Below are 14,276 nucleotides of genomic sequence, written 5' to 3'. Positions count from 1 at the left end.
ATGCTTCTTGCTGTGAAAGGATCCAGAACTCTTCAGAGAAGGGGACACCCATGTAAAACAGATGAGGTGAGCTTTTTGTTTCTCCTAGAGGGTTGAGATTTCAGATGCTGGTGGAATCAGAATCTTGGAATGTCTTTAAGATGAGTGTAGATAGATTCTTGATAAGTAAGTGGGTGAAAGGTTACAATGAGTTGATGGAAATGCAGAGTTGATGATATAATCAAAACTGCAGTGATATTATTAAGTAGCAGAGCAGGCCTGAAGGGCTGGGAGGCCCACTGCCGTTCCTAATCTGTCTGGTTTTAGTTTTATTTTGCCTGAGGCTGTATCAATTTATCCAAAATTATCCATAACAATGCCTGTAAAGATTAATTCACCTGACTCTATAATTATACAATTAGATGAATTTACAGTTTTAGTGTAATTTTTAAAATTGGGATGGAAATCTTGGTGTAGATTACAGTTTGGAGTTGGCAATGGATTATTGTTGCAGTCATTAAAATATCAAATCAATTCATGTTTAATATTTGACTTTGCCGGACTGCCTCTCTTTAAGCCTATTGTGAGCTGTGTTAGCATTTTGTTCCATGGGTTCTGGCTGCCCTCTGGTTCCTAGCCTGCTTGACTATTCTGTTATACCCCACGGTGATCTGGGTGGGCTGGCACACTGGCTGGTAGGTGGGTGGGTACTTCCTTGATCTAAACATAGTCATATAACAGCAGCAGCAGTGTTAACATCTGGAACTGTGATCTTTGCTGGTTGCCACCAGATGTGCAGAGGCCACTCAAGGGATTCCTGTTGGCAACATGGTTGATCAGTTAACTAAGTTGCATCCTAACGTGCACATCTGGAACCTTCTGCTGACCACATTTCTGTAACCAAATCTAGAGAGACATCAGATGGGATCTCAGCCAGGATAGTGCACATCTGGAACCTTCTGCTGACCACATTTCTGTAACCAAATCTAGAGAGGCATCAGATGGGATCTCAGCCAGGATAGTCAATGTCTTTTGCACTATATATTGAGGCAAACGATTTTAGCAGCCTATGTTTTGACATTTCCACACAAAAGATACTGCAAATGCAAACCAATTGCACATATACTGAAGGAATGGTGATGTATTTCCAATTGGGATGGGAGGGAAGCCTGCAGGGAGTGGTATTATTCTTCAGCTGTTCCCTTTGTCCTTCCTGGTGGTAGGAGTAATGAGTTTTGGAAGGTGCTGTGGGAGCAGCCTAGATGAGTATATGCACTTCATTTTGTAGGCTGTGTACATGGCAGCCACTGTGTGCTGAACACTGAGGGTGGTTGCAAGGGTGCCATTTATGTGGGCTACTTTGTCTGCATGTTGTCAGGCTTGAGAGTTGTTCAAGCTGCACTCATCCAGGAAACTGGAAGGTATTCTGTCATATTCCTGACTTGTACAGTGTGAACAGCAAAAGGCTTTGGGATGTCAGTAAGTGAGTCACTTGCAGCAAATACTATCACGATGACAACCGACTACAGTTGTTCTCACCACACCTTTGCAATTCTTTTCTTTTGTCTGTTTGGGCCAAGTCTGTGGTGAACTCTGGAGCAATGTGATCCTGGCAAAAGCCAAACAGGGCATTGATGGCATACTAAGCCTCTGATCTGGTCCTGTAGCCACGTGCTTGTCCAGTTGAGGTTCTAGATGTTGGTGACTCCCAGGATGTTGATGGTGGGGGATTTAGTGATGGTAATGTCATTGAATGTCAGAGGTGCGTGGTCAGAATCCCCTGGTGGAGGTGCTCAATGCCCTTATCAGCCCATGCATGAACGTTATCCAGGTCTTGCTGAAAGCAGCCATGAATTGTTTCATTTGCTGAAGATCATTTGGAGAAGCATAGGCTTATTAGAATAGTCAGCATGGTCTTGTGAGGGGCAGGTTGTGCCTCATGAGCCTGATTGAGATTTTTGAGGAGGAGGCAAAACAAATTGATGAAGGTAGAGCAGTGGCTGTGGTGTATATGGACTTTAGTGAGGTGTTTGACAAGGTTCCCCATGGTAGGCTCATCCAGAAAGTCATGAGGTATGGGATCCATGGAGACTTGGCTGCATGGATTTGGAATTGGCTTGCCCACAGAAGGCAGAGGGTGGTAGTAGATGGAGAGTATTCTGCCTGGAAGTCGGTGAATTGTGGTGTTCTGTGGGGATCTGTTCTGGGGGGTATCTGCTCTTTGTGAGTTTTATAAATGACTTGGATGAGGAAGTGGAGGGATAGGTTAGTAAGTTTGCAGATGACACGAAGGTTGGACGGGTTGAGGAAGGTGTAGAAGGTTGTTACAGGTTACAACGGGATACAGACAGGATGCAGAGTTGGGTGGAGAAGTGGCAGATGGCATTCAATCTGGAAAAGTGTGAAGTGACTCACTTTGGAAGAACGAACTTGGAGACGGAGTACAAGGTTAATGGCAGGATTCTGAGCAGTGTGGAGGAACAGAGGGATCTTGGGGATCTAAGTCCATGGATCCTTCAAAGTTGCTGTGCAAGTTGATAGGGTGGTTAAGAAGGCATATGGTGTGCTGGCCGTCATTAATCGGGGTATTGAGTTCAAGAGCCGTGAGGTAATGTTGCAGCTCTATAGAACTCTGGTTAGACCACACTTGGAGTATTGTGTTCAGTTCTGGTCGCCTCATTATAGAAAGGATGTGGAAGCTTAGGGAGGGTGCAGAGGAGATTTACCAGGATGCTGCCTGGATTAGAGGACATGTCTTGTGAGGAAAGGCGAGCGAGCTAGGGCTTCTTTGGAACGACGGAGAATGAGAGGCGACTTGATAGAGGTGAATAAGATTATAAGGGGCATGGATAGCATGGACAGCCAGCACCTTTTCCCCAGGAGGAAAGTTTAGGAGAGATGTCAGAGGTAGGTTTTTGTTTACACAGAGTGGTTGGTGCCTGGAATGCACCGCCGGGGATGGTGGTGGAGGCTGATATATTTTAAAGACTCTCAGACAGGCACAGGGAAGTAAGAAAAATGAAGGGTTATGGGCTGTGCAGGAGGGAAGGGTGAGACTGATCAGGGAGTAGGTGTTTATATAGGTCGGCACAACATTGTGGGCAAAGGGCCTGTACTGTTCTATGTTTGTAATGTACTGTGCTGCTGTGGCAAAAAGCTAATTTTCATGGTATTTATACCCTGGGTACGTATGCCTATGAGAATAAACCTGAACTTGAGTATTTTCCCTTTTTATGCCCAAAGACTTCACTTTTGCTCTTTCATGCCATACTGGATTAAACTCTGTCTTAGTTTTAAAGGCAGTTACTCTCACCTCCTGTCTGGAACGCAGTTGTTTGGTCCATGTTTGGACCAAGGCTGTGATGAGGTCTGAAGCTGAACGACCATGGCAAAACCCAAAAGGGGCATCAATGAGCAGGTTATAGGTGAGGAAAAGCTGCCTGATAGCCCTGTTAATGATCCATTACGTCACTTTGCTGATGAATCAGAGCAAATTGTGCGAGTAGTAATTAGCCAGTTTGAATTTGTCCTACTTTTGTAAACAGTGGAAACCTGGGAAGATGGGATTTTCTGGCTTTTCCAGTTTGTAAGAATTCAGTACACATCGAGTTCATTGAAAATTATGGAAGTAAATTTCCATGAGTGTGGTTGATTAGCCATTGAATGGTGGATCATGGACCCCTTGTAAGGGGCAGAGTTTGGTGATGTTCCTTAAAAAAAGGAACAGGAGATATTCTGGAGACACAAGAGAATGCACATGCTGGGATCTGGAGCAAAAAACCACACTGCTGGAGGAGGTCAGCAGGTAGGCAACATCTATGAAGGGAAATGGACCGTCGACATCTTGGGTCGAGACCTTTCATCTGGACTAAAAGGTAGAGCGGAGATAGCCAGCACAAAGTGGTGAGGGGAAGATGTGGAGCAAGAGCTGGGAAGTGTTAGATGGATCTAAGTGAGGAGGATGTCAGTTCTTGCTCCACCCCCTCCCCTCATGTCTTTATATTGGCCATCTCCCCTCTATCTATCAGTCCATATGAAGGGTCGACTGTTTATTTCCCTCCACAGATTCTGCCTGACCCGCTGAGTTCCTCCAGCAATGTGTTTTTTGATGGAAGATATTCTGCCCGACTTCACTTGCTTGGTATTGGTTTATTATTGTCACTTTTACCAAGGTACAGTGGAAAAACTTGTCTTGCAAACCGATCATACAGGTCAATTCATTACACTGTGCAGTTATATTGAGTTAGTACAGAGTGCATTGATGTAGTACAGGTAAGAACATTAACAGTACAGAGTAAAGTGTCACAGCTACAGAGAAAGTGCAGTGCAATAAGGTGCAAGGTCACACAAGGTAGATCGTGAGGTCATAGTCCATCTCATTGTATAAGGGAACCGTTCAATAGTCTTATCACTGTGGGATAGAAGCTGTCCTTAAGTCTGGTGGTACATGCCCTCAGGCTCCTGTATCTTCTACCTGATGGAAGAGAAGAGAAGAGAGAATGACCCGGGTGGGTGGGGTCTTTGATTATGCTGGCTGCTACACCAAGACAGTGAGAGGTTAAAGACAGAGTCCAAGGGTGTCCGTGATGCGCTGGACTGTGTCCACAACTCTCTACAGTTTCTTGCGGGTCCAGGGCAGAGCAGTTGCCGTACCAAGCCGTGATACATCCAGATAGGATGCTTTCTATGGTGCATCGGTAAAAGTTGGTGAGAGTCAAAGGGGACAAACCAAATTTCTTTAGCCTCCTGAGGAAGTAGAGGCGCTGGTGAGCTTTCTTGGCCGTGGCATCTACATAATTTGACCAGGACAGGCTGTTGGTGATGTTCACTCCCAGGAACTTGAAGCTCTCAACCCTCTCGACCTCAGCACCATTGATGTAGACAGGTGCATGTACACCGCCCCCTTTCCTGAAGTCAATGACCAGCTCTTTTGTTCTGTTGACATTGAGGGAAATGTTGTCATGACACCATTCCACTAAGCTCTCTATCTCCTTCCTGCACTCCGACTCATCACTGTTTGAGATACAGCCTGCAACAGGGTGGTATCTGCAAACCTGTAGATGGAGTTAGAGCAGAATCTGGCCACACAGTCATGAGTGTATAGGGAGTAGAGTAGAGGGCTGAGGATACAGCCTTGTTGGGCACCAGTGTTGAGAATAATCGTGCTGGAGGTATTGCTGCCTACCCTCATTGATTGCGGTTTGTTAGAAAGTCAAGGATCCAGTAACAGAGGCTGGTGATGAGTCCTAGGTTTCGGAGTTTGGTGACAAGTTTGCTTGGGATTATAGTATTGAAGGCAGAGCTGTAGTCAATAAACAATAGTCTAATGTAGGTGTCTTTACTGTCCAGATGCTCCAGAGCTGAGTGTAGGGCCAGGGAGATGGCATCCGGAAGGTTTTGTGTGAAGCAATGGGTTTGGTATACAGGAAGTCAATTTTAATTGGAAAGTATTAGAATATAATTTCCCAAACACCTAATCTATTCTTTGATCTGTGGGGTAGCCTTGTAATTAAGCTTGGTGGTCTAAGGTACTTGCAGAGCTTGAGGCCACTAACAACAAACTGAAAAGCTGTTAATTGCACTTTGTGATCCATCCAGTAAAACAATAGAACCTTTGAGAGATGATGTTGACATTCCAGGCCCTTTTATAAAATGTTCTGCTAACATAATATCATTTTTTTCTTTTTGTTTCATTGGATTTATTTGAGAAACTGATGGAAACAAGAACTTTTGGGAAACTGATGGGGAGAAATTGCTGAGCCTGACAATGGAACAGTGGAATTAGTGTGGATACAGTTGAAATAATATCATTTAAACACCCCTGGATTTCTTTTATTGTGATGTTATTTCAGCTTGTACATCATTAGGTTCAGTATTTCCTTCCATCTGGTCTGTGACGGCATTGCCAAAAAATTGTTGTTGAACAAAAATATTATTTTTAAACCCAATAGAATGAGGAAAAATTTAAAATTGATCAGCTTTTCAAACTGCTATTTTATAGGCACCATAGTGACACTTAGGGTAAGATGAAACATAAAACAGTACAGGCCCTTCGGACCATGATCAACATCTCCCTCTGTAACTGGATCCTTGACTTTCTAACAAACAGACTGCATCAGTGAGGATAGGCAGCAATACCTCTGGCACGATTATTCTCAACTTTGGTGCACCTCAAGGCTGTGTCCTCAGCCCTCTACTCCCTATACACTCATGACTGTGTGGCCAGATTCTGCTCTAACTCCATCTACAAGTTTGCAGATGATACCACCGTTGTAGGCCGTATCTCAAACAGCGATGAGTCGGAGTACAGGAAGGAAATAAAGAGCTTAGTGGAATGGTGTCATGACAACAAGCTTTCTCTCAATGTCAACAAAACAAAAGAGCTGGTCATTGACATCAGGAAAGGGGGCAGTGTACATGCATCTGTCTACATCAATGGTGCTGAGGTCAAGAGGGTTGAGAGCTTCAAGTTCCTGGGCGTGAACATTACCAACAGCCTGTCCTGGACAAACCACGTGGATGCCATGGCCAAGAAAGCTCACCAGCGCCTCTACTTCCTCAGGAGGCTAAAGAGATTTGGTTTGTCCCCTTTGACTCTCACCAACTTTTACCAATGCACCATAGAAAGCATCCTATCAGGATGTATCACGGCTTGGTATGGCACCTGCTGCTCTGCTCAAGACCACAAGAAACTGCAGAGAGTTGTGGACACAGCCCAGCGCATTACGGACACCAGTCTCCCCTCCTTGGACTCTGTCTTTACCTCTCGTTGTATTGGTGTAGCAGCCAGCATAATCAAAGACCCCACCCACCCGGGACATTCTCTTTTCTCTCCTCTTCCATCGGGTAGAAGATACAGGAGCCCAAGGGCACGTACCACCAGACTTAAGGACAGCTTCTACCCCACAGTGATAAGACTATTGAACAGTTCCCTTATACAATGAGATGGACTATGACCTATGACCTATGACCTCACGATCTACCTTGTTGTGACCTTGCACCTTTTTGCAGTGCACTTTCTCTGCAGCTGTGACACTTTACTCTGTACTGTTATTGTTTTTTTACCTGTACTACCTCAATGCACTCTGTACTAACAATGTAACTGCACTGTGTAATGAATTGACCTGTAAGATTGGTTTATAAGGCAAGTTCTTCACTGTACCTTGGTACAAGTGACAATAATAAACCAATACCAATATTGTGCCAATCTTTTAAGCTACTCTAAAATCAATCTAACCATTCCCTCCCACATACATTTCTCTATCATCCATGTGTCAATCCAAGCATCTCTTAAATGTCCCTAATGTATTTGCCTCCACCAGCACCCCTGGCAGCACGTTCCATGCACCCACCACTGTGTAATAAAAACTTACCTCTGATATCCCACCTGTACTTTCCTCCAATCACCTTAAAATTATGCCCCCTCATGTTAGCCATTTCCACCCTGGGAAAAAGTCTGTGGCTGTCCATTCGATCTATGCTTCTTATCACCTTGTACACCTCTAATCCTCCTTCTCTCCAAAGAGAAAAGCCCTAGCTTAGCCTGTCCTCATAAGATATGCTCTCCAAACCAGGTAGCATCCTGGTAGACCTCTGCATCCTTTCTAAAGCTTCCACATCCTTCCTATAGTGAGATGACCAGAACTGAACACAATATTCTAAGTGTGGTCTAACCAGGGTTTTATGGAGCTGCAACATTACCTCACGGCTCTTGAACGCAATCCCCCGACTGATGAAGCCAACACGCCATACGCCGCCTTAACAACCCTATCAACTTGCACGGCAACTTTGAGGGATCTATGGACTTGGACCCCAAGATCCCTCTGCTCCAACGCACTGCTGAGAATCCTGCCATTAACCCTGTATTCTGCCTTCAAATTCAACCTTCCAAAGTGAATCACTTCACACTTTTCCGGGTTGAACTCCATCTGCCACTTATGTTCTCAGCCCAGCTTTGCATCCTATCAAAGTCCCGTTGTAACCTACAATCTCCACAACACCACCAACCTTTGTGTCATCTGCATACTTACTAACTGATCTTTCCAATTCCTCATCCAAGTCATTTTATATATAAAAATCACAGAGCAGGGGTCCCAGAACAGATCCCTGCAGAACACCACTAGTCACTGACTTCCAGGCAGAATACACTCCATCTACAGCCACCCTCTGCCTTCTATGGGCAAGCCAATTCTGAATCCACACAGCCAAGTTTCCATGCATCCCATGCCTCCCAACCTTCTGAATGAGCCTATCATGGGAACCTTATCAAACACCTTACTAAAGTCCATATACACCACATCCACTGCTCTACCCTCAATGTGTTTTGTCACATCCTCAAAGAATTCAATCAGGTTCGTAAGCCATGACCTGCCCCTCACAAAGCTATGCTGACTATCCCTAATAAGACTATGCTTCTCCAAGTGCTCAAATCCTATCCCTAAGAATCTTTTCCAATAATTTGCCCACCACTCAAGTAAGACTCACTGGTCTATAATTCCCAGGGTTATCCCTACCCCCTTTCTTGAACAAAGGAATAACATTTGCCACCCTCCAATCATCTGGTACTACTCCTGTGGCCAGTGAGGATGGAAAAAATTATTGCCAAGGGCTCAGAAATCTCTTCCCGCAATATCCTGGGATACATCCTGTCTGGACCTGGGGACTTATCTATCCTAGTGTTTTTCAAAAGTTCCAACACATCCTCCTCCTTAACATCAACATGTTCTAGCTTATCAGCCTGTTTTATGCTGTCCTCACAAACGTCAGGTCTCTCTCACAGGTGAACTATAACAATGTATTCATTAAGGACCTCCCCCACCTTCTCTGACTCTAGGCACATTTCCTCCTCAATCCCTAATCAGTCCTACCCTCACTCTAGTCAGCCTCCTATTCTTCACATACAAGTAAGATGCCTTGGGTTTTTCCTTAATGCTACTCGCCAAGGCCTTCTCATGCCCTCTTCAAGCTACATTCCTTCTTAAGCTCCTTGCTAGCTTCCTTGTAACTCTCTAGAGCCCTGTCTGATGCTTGCTTCCTAAACCAAGCTTCTTTCTTCCTCTTCACTAGATATTCCACACCTTGCAGATGATACCAAGATTGGCAGAGTAGTGAATAGTGTGGAAGACTGGCAATGGATACAGCATGATATAGATCAGGTGCAGATGTGGGCAGAGGAATGGCAGATGAAGTTTAACCCGGATAAATGTGAGGTGTTGCACCTTGGTAGGATTAATGTCAAGAGGCAGTACACGCTTAAGGGCAAGACCCTTAACAGTGTTGAAGAGCAGAGAGATCTTGAGGTGCAAGTCCATGACTCATTGAAAGTGGCTACATAGGTAGACAGGGTGGTTAAGAAGGCTTATGGAATGCTTGCATTTATTAATCGAGGTATTGAGTATAGGAGTCAAGAAGTTATGATGCATCTCGATAGAACTCTGGTTAGGCCGCATTTAGAGTATTGCATGCAATTCTGGTCACATCATTATAGGAAGGATGTCGAGGCTTTAGAGAGGGTGCAGAGGAGTTTTACCAGGATGCTGCCTGGATTAGAGGGCATGTTCTATCAGGAGAGGCTGGACAAACCTGGGCTCTTTTCTCTGGAGCGGTGGAAGCTAAGGGATGCTCTGTTGGAGGTTTATAAAATCATGAGGGGCGTAGATAGGGTGGACAAGCAATATCTTTTTCCCATTATTGAGCGATCCAGTACCGGAGGGCATGCATTTAAGGTGAGAAGGGGGTAAGTTCAGAACAGACATGAGGGTTACATTTTTTTTTACTGAGAGAGTGGTGGATGCTTGGAATGCATTGCCTGATAGGGTGGCGGAGGCAAACTAATTAGGGGCTTTCAAGAAGGGCTTGGATGGGCACATGAATGAGAGGAAAATAGAGGGATTTGAGCATTCTGTAGGCAGGAGGGAATAGTTATGTCAGCACAACATTGTGGGCTAAAGGGCCTTTTCTATCTGTTCTATGTTTTATCTCTTGTCAACCATGGTTCCTTCACCATACCATCCTTTTCCTGTCTCAGTGGGACAAACCTATCCAGAACCCCCTTCAAGTGATCTCTAAACCTCCACATTTCCATTGTGCATTCCTCCCCACCTCCCCGTACATCTGCTCCCAATTTACACTCCTAAGTTCCTGCCTAATAGCATCATAATTGCCCCTCCCCCAATCAAATACTTTCCCATACCATCTGCTCCTATCCCTCTCCAAGGCAAGGGTAAAGGTCAGGGAGTTGTGTGTCTCCAAAATGCTCACCCACCAAGAGATCTGACACCTGACCAGGTTCATTGCCTAGTACCAGATCCAGAATGGCCTCTCCTCTAGTCGACCTGTCTACATATTGTGTTAGGAATCCTTCCTGGATTCACCCAACAAATTCCGCCCTATCCAGACCTTTTGCACTAAGGAGGTGCCAATCAATGTTAGGGAAGTTGAAATCACCCATGACAACAACCCTGTTATTTTTACACTTCTCCAAAGTCTGCCTCCTGATCCACTCCAGTGTCTCTGCCTCTATTGGGGGGTGGGTGGTTCTATAGAATACTTCCAATAGAGTGATTGTTCCCTTCCTGTTTCTGACCTCCACCCACACTGACTCAGTAGATGATCCCTCCAGGACGTCTTCTCTTTCTGCAGCTGTGATACTATCCCTGATTAGCAATGCCACTTCCCCACATCTTTTACCTCCCTCCCTGTCTCTTTTGAAACATCTAAACCCCAGACCCTCCAGCAGCCATTCCTGCCCTTGTGACAGCAAGTCTCTGTAATGGCCACAATGGCATAGTTCCATGGACTGCCCCATGCTCCAAGTTCATCAGCCTTGTTCCTGATACTTCGTGCATTAAAGTAGTCACACTTCAACCCATCCAACTGACTGCAATTTTGCCCTAGCAACTGCCTATACTTCCTCAGTCTCTCTACATGCTGCATCAACCTGTACACCAATTGCCCCATCCTCTGACTTATCACTCGGGTTCCCTTTCCCCTGCCAAACTAGTTTAAACCCTCCGCAACAGCTCTAGCAAACCTGCCCACAAAGATATTGGTCCTCCCCCAGTTCAGGTGTAACCCATCCCTTTTCGTACAGGTCATATTTTCCCCAGAAGGGATCCCAATGATCCGCAAATCTGAAACCCTGCCCCCGCATCAATTTCTCAGCCACGCATTCATCTGCCAAATCAACCTATTCTTACCCTCACTGGTGTGTGGCACAGGCAGCAATCCAGATATTACTACCCTTGAGGTCCTGCTTTTCAGCTTCCTACCTAGTTCCCCATATTCACTTTTCAGGACCTCATCCTTTTTCCTACCTGTGTCTTTGGTATCAATGTGTACCACGACTTCTGGCTGCTCACCCTCCCCCTTTAGAATGCTATAGGCCCAATCTGAGATGTCCCTGACCCTGGCATTTAGGAGGTAACATACCATCTGGGAGTCTCTTTCACATCCAGAGAATTTCCTGCCTGCATCCTTAACTATAGAATCCCCTATCACTATTTCTCTCCTCTTCTCCCCTTCTGAACCACGAGTGGAACGGCCATAGAGGTACTCTGCACTATTTGCCTATTCCTTTCTCCCCTCCCGACAGTCACCCAGCTACCTGCCTCCTGCAACTTAGTTGTGGCTACTGCCCTGTAGCTTTTATCTATCACCTCCTCATTCTTCCATATGAGGAAAAGGTCATCCAGTTGCAGCTCCAGTTCCCTAATACAGTCTGTAAGGATAGGACAAGATATCTTTATTAGTCGCATGTACCCCAAAACACACAGTGAAATGCATCTTTTTGCATGGAGTATTCTGGAGGCAGCCTGCAAGTGTCACCACACTTCTGGCACCAACATAGCATGGAGCTGCAGCTGGATGCACCTCCCACAGATGTAGCTATCAGGGAGACTTGAGATCTCCCATATCTGGAAGGAAGAACACACCACTGACACTGGATCCATGGTCACTACTTTAGCTAGGCACTAATAGACAAAGAAAGTAACATGCCTCAGCTGCCCACTAACACTTGGCCACTCAACTTGACCCTACCTTCTTTTTGTTGGTTGTTGACAATTGGCTAATTTCCCAATCAATTATCACTTAAAAATTCGCAGCTGTGCCTTTTACATTGTCTGGAAATACCTGGAAAAGACTGGGTCCCAACACCCACCTCTTTATATGGCTCCCACTTCTCGCACTGAGGGTCCCGCTTCTCACTCCAAGTCACAGCCCTCGCTACCTGGAAAAGAACTGGGTCCTGGCAGTCGCCTCTTCACATGGCTCTCATCTGTTTTCATATTTAATAATGGCTTCATGAACCATATGTGGTAATACAGACAATTCCCGCGTTATGGGATTGCGTTCCTAGAAAACAGGCCGTATCGCGACTTTCTGTAATGTGAAGCCACGTCATCTGGGCATGTGTCAAAAAACGCGAGTTGAAAAACAAATTTTGTGTTGATTTATTTACTTTTTATTCACATAAGTTCCGTGGGCGAATTTTTGGATAGTAATTTGTGAATTCTGTAAGGGAGAATTTCCGTAACCCAAAAAGCCATAATGCAGAGTTTGCTTGTAACATTATGTGAATGTCATCTTCGATTGTTTCATGTGATTTGTTGAACTAATTGAAGGCAATGAGCTAAGACCAAGTGCTGGACGGTGGGATTGGGCTGGAAAGATCCTTTTCAAGCTGGAGGGAGTGCAGAGGAGATTCACCAGGAAAATGCCTGGATTAGAGGACTTTTTAGTTGTAGAGTGAGATTGGGTAGATAGACTGGGTTTGTTTTTCTTGAAGCAAGAGAGGCTGAGGGGTGACCTGATAGAGGTGTGTAAAATTAGAAGAGGCATAGGTAGGGTAAATAGAATCTTTTTCCCATGGTAGCAGCATCAAAAACAGGAGAGTTCAGGTTTAAACTGAGAGGAAGGAGTCTAAAAGGGGATTTGAGTGGTTGATATCTAGAACTTGCTGTCAGAGAGAATGGTGGAGTCAGATACATTCACCATGTTTAAGAGACGTTTAGACACATAGAAGAATACTGACCTAATGTGGGCAGATGGGATTAGTGTAAATGGGTAAAAAGGTTGGCATGGACCCGGTGGGCTGAAGGGCCAGTTTTTGTGCTGCACGACTCTGCTCCAACCAGCACCAATGTGATGGGTTGAATGGCACCCCCTTTTGTTCTGTAAATTCAAAGTTTAAAGTATGTAGCAACAGTTAAATAAAGGCATCTGTAATGAGGTCATATATAATATAAACCTGGAATTGCATATCTTGCTGATTTTGCTGCTAGGGTAGAGGGTATTGATCCATAGAAATAACTACAGCAGCCCACATCGAGCATTTATTTGTACATGTTCTTCATCAGAAAATGTTTAAAAAAAACATTTCTCAAGCTAATGACTAGCATATAACACTTTATCTTTGGGTTTGGATTCAGACTATTTGTATCCATTAAAGATGTTGACATACTTTTGTTCTTCTGCAGCATAATTTGAGTTAGCAGTGCAACATTTCCTGAATTTGCTTGTGGCATTGAAGATATGCTTTATATGATCTCTTTGATGGAGTACTTAGGAGACTACAAGTTCTTCTTGAGATTATAGTATCTGAGATGTCATAAAAGGCTAGAGGGATCAAACACAATGTGGGAAAAAAGTTATGGACTGTGTTTGAACTCAAAGGCCAGACAATTGCTGCTTCAGCAGCTGTCTTTTATCACTGCCTTGAGATAAAGAGTGAATTAAGTGCAATCTATGTTATGTAGGCTAAAAGAATAGAGAGTACTATAACTATAACCCTTAAAACTGGAAATGACAACTCCTAATTTCACGAGAAATTCTTAAAACCTTATACAACATGGTGATTTACCTTAATCATTTTCTTAAATGTATAGATCTTTTTGACTGATAAAATAGTCTGCATATTTTGGGAAAGCTTTTAACAATGAAATGCTAGATTGTACTTTCTAAGTTTTCACTTGCATTTATTTTCTGTGGTAAATACATAAGTTTGAAAATAAAACTGTACTTTGAGGAACAAAAAGCTTACGATTTATACATCTCAGAAATTAACCATAGAACGATACAGCACAATACAGGCCCTTCGGCCCACCATGTTGTGCCACCCTTCAAACCACACCTAAGACTACCTAACCCCTTCCTCCCACATATCCCTCTATCTTAAATTCCTCCATATGCTTATCTAACAATCTCTTGAACTTGTCCAATGTATCAGCCTCCTCCACCACCACCCCAGGCAGTACATTCCATGCACCAACCATTCTCTGGGTGAAAAACCTCCCTCT

General features: G+C 44.4%; 1 protein-coding gene across 10 annotated transcripts in view; it reads left to right on the top strand.

The window, feature by feature from the left end:
• The window catches only part of dennd4a (DENN/MADD domain containing 4A), a 149,644-nt gene that overhangs the window by 74,085 nt on the left and 61,283 nt on the right, over window positions 1-14,276 (top strand). The gene's annotated exons all lie outside the window — the stretch shown is intronic.

The sequence above is a fragment of the Pristis pectinata genome, chromosome 28 (genome assembly GCF_009764475.1).
Source record: "Pristis pectinata isolate sPriPec2 chromosome 28, sPriPec2.1.pri, whole genome shotgun sequence".
NCBI lineage: Eukaryota > Metazoa > Chordata > Chondrichthyes > Rhinopristiformes > Pristidae > Pristis > Pristis pectinata.
Note: the sequence above shows the minus strand (reverse complement) of the source record. Positions and strands in the feature narration are given on the sequence as shown.